A 3,140-nucleotide genomic window follows, 5' to 3' on the forward strand; every position below is an offset into this window, starting at 1 on the left:
ATTGCACATAAGCATGATGTGTTACAAAATTGAAATACCTGGCCGATTTGCTCATATATAGGTTCTCCTTTATTCATTTCATGCATGAGAAAAGATGAACAGTGTACATATTGTACTTCCACTGAAGAAAAAGTTAATATGTGAAGGTGCAGATAGAAACAGTCTTATAAAGATAAAGATGTTTTTTTAACTAACTTTATTTATTCAACAAGTATCTATTGAATATAGCCAGAACATAGGTACTATATTGAATATGAAACCAAACCAAACCAAACTGTCATTGAGTCAATGCTGACTCATAGCGACCTCCATTGGGTTTCCAAGGTAGTAAATCTTTACAGAAGTAGATTGTCTCATCTTCCTCCCACAGAGTGGCTGGTGGGTTTGAACTGCCAGCCTTCCAGTTAGCAGTCAGATGCCTCAAGCTCTGCACCACCAGAGCTCCTAAAATTGAATATAGGCACTACAATTATGCCTGAATACTGCTAGATATGGTTCTATACAATGTACTTGAACATACAAAATCATTGGAGTCAACTATTGTTAACTGCTTGATTTATTTTGAAGTGATTCTGCAAAATACTTTAATCATGATTCAACATCAAAACACTTAGATAAAAAGTGCATGGATAGCAATCATCAATTAGATAAAAAGCCAGACATTTGGGCTGACTAATCAAAATGCACCGCCAGGCTAGCTCAGTCGGTAGAGCATGAGACTCTTAATCTCAGGGTCGTGGGTTCGAGCCCCACGTTGGGCACGCTAGCAATAATTTTTAAGGCGCTCTGGTAGCATAGTGCCTAAGGCACTTGACTGCTAACCAGAAGGCTGGTGGTTCAAACCCACTAGCCACTCCTCAGAAGGAAGGTTGGGCAATCTACTTCCGTAGAGATACTGCCTCGGAAACCCAAGAAGAGGTCACTATGAGTTGGGGCCGACTTGACGGCAAACAACAGCAACAACAATATCAAAATGCAATCACTCCATACCTCAACAAATTTTGCCTTAAAATCCTAACCACTACTTCAGAAAGATCTCGTGTTTTGTTTCCGTCTGACCTCTAAACTGTTAAATGACCACCTGAATTCCTAGGCCTTAATGATGCCCCAAATCAAAAACAGAACTCTTGTAGATTCATGCATCTATCTCTCACTCACCACTGCTCTCTTGGTATAGGATTCTCACATTTTGTTTGATTTCCTATCAATCATGCGGTATTTGTCTGACTATGACTCTGGATCTATTATCATTTACTCCAGTATGCTATTTTCAGTTCATGTAACTGTCTACTTTTTCTTTCCTTCTTTCCTTATTTGATCATTTTCTGTGTTTAATTTTCATCTCCATTCAGACGCTTCTCCTACCCTTTTCACATAGTTGAGGGACCTGGCCTGGCCCTGTCAGGAAAATCTAGGTTGGATTTCTTAAAAGGAGTGGGGTTACTATATAAAAACTTTAGGGTGCATTCATCTAGTCTGAGACCAGAAGAACTGACAGTGCACAGCTGCCTTACTGACTGTTCTGACTAGGGACACAATAGAAGGTCCCAGATAGAAAGGGAGAAAATTATAGAACAAAACTCAAATTCCCACAAAAGGCCAAACTTATTGGACTGATAGAGACTAGAGAAACCTCCAAGACTATCACTTTAAAATACGCTTTGCAATTGGAACTAAAGCCACTCGCAGTGAGCATGCTTTATCCAAATAATAGATTGGATTATAAAACAAACATTACCATCTATGAATACTGTGCTCCCTTAAATAATCAACTAGGAGCTCTGGTAGCATAGTGCCTAAGGCACTTGACTGCTAACCAGAAGGCTGGTGGTTCAAACCCACCAGCCACTCCTCAGAAGGAAGATGGGGCAATCTACTTCCATAGTGATATTGCCTCGGAAACCCAAGGAGGGGTCGCTATGAGTCAGGTCCAACTTGACGGCACATAACAACAACAATATGAGACCAAATGGTCAACATTTACCCAGAAACAGAGATGAGAAGCTAATGAGGGGTAGGGAAGCTAGAATAAGGGAAAAAGAACCCACAACAACCAAAAGGAAATAACAAGAATGTTAACACATTATGAAAAATGTAACCAATGTTATGGAACAAATTGTGTAGAAATTGTTACATAAGAACCCAATTTGCTATATGAACTTTCACCTAAAACAAAGTAATCTTAAAAAAATTTAAGGTGCAGTTAAATTTGAATTCCAGATAAATATATTATATTTGGAGCATGCTTATATTTTAAATTTTTTTTGGTTGCTTATCTGGAATTCAAATAAAACTGACCATTCCGAAATATTATTTTGTGAATCTGGCAGCTTTACAGGACACATGTAACTAAGATGAGCGCAATATGAGCCTGGAGATAATTTAAACTTTGAAACAAATTGGTTTGTCAGGAAAATCTAAGAATATAATAAGAGCAGAAGTGAGAGGCAGAGTAGGTGGAAGTTACCACTGGGCAGTCTGCAGGGAATTTGAAATCACAGTGCTCATTTAAAGGTATGTTTTCCAACTTTTTTGACTAACAGCACAGGTGTAAATACATTTTAAACCATAAACCAGCATATATACACATTCATATAATAAAATTAATCATCCTTTTTAAAAAATGATCACAGTCCACTCAATTGGCTTGACATCTCACAACGGGTCATGATAGGCATTAAAAAAGCCCACTAGTCTAAAGCACAGAAGAGTACCTGGGTGGCACAGATGATTAAGCACTCAACTACTAGCTAAAAGGCTGGTGGTCAAAACAGAACCAAAGGAAGGCAGACTTCGCAACCTGTTTCTGAAAGGTCCCGGCCTTGAGAAGCCCAGGCAGCAGTGCTACTCTGCACACATGGGGCCAGCCTGAGTCGGAACCTTCTCAATGGCATCTACCAACAGTAATGCAGAAGAAGGCAGTCTGTCAGCCCATGGATTTTGTTGGGCGGCTGAGAGAAGACAGTGAGTATGATATTAAATTAAAAATGGAAGTTGGTAAATCCAAAGGATGTTTAAAGTAGACAGGAATATTTTTAGTCAGTTCAGGTCAATTTTTCAGAGAACTGAAAGCAATTTGGGTGTTTGAGGCAAATGTATCAAATGTGGAAGAGTGAGAAGAATGAAACCAGTGTAACGCA

At 39.0% G+C, this 3,140-nt stretch overlaps 1 protein-coding gene and 1 non-coding gene across 2 annotated transcripts in view; one reads left to right on the forward strand and one right to left on the reverse strand.

The window, feature by feature from the left end:
* Positions 1-3,140, reverse strand: part of NOL4 (nucleolar protein 4) — a 613,219-nt gene that overhangs the window by 475,993 nt on the left and 134,086 nt on the right. The gene's annotated exons all lie outside the window — the stretch shown is intronic.
* Positions 689-761, forward strand: TRNAK-CUU. The gene has a single exon. It is a non-coding gene; the product is annotated as a tRNA-Lys (tRNA).

The sequence above is a fragment of the Orycteropus afer genome, unplaced genomic scaffold, assembly GCF_000298275.1.
Source record: "Orycteropus afer afer isolate SDZICR_OR568_19922 unplaced genomic scaffold, OryAfe1.0 scaffold00141, whole genome shotgun sequence".
Lineage (NCBI taxonomy): Eukaryota > Metazoa > Chordata > Mammalia > Tubulidentata > Orycteropodidae > Orycteropus > Orycteropus afer.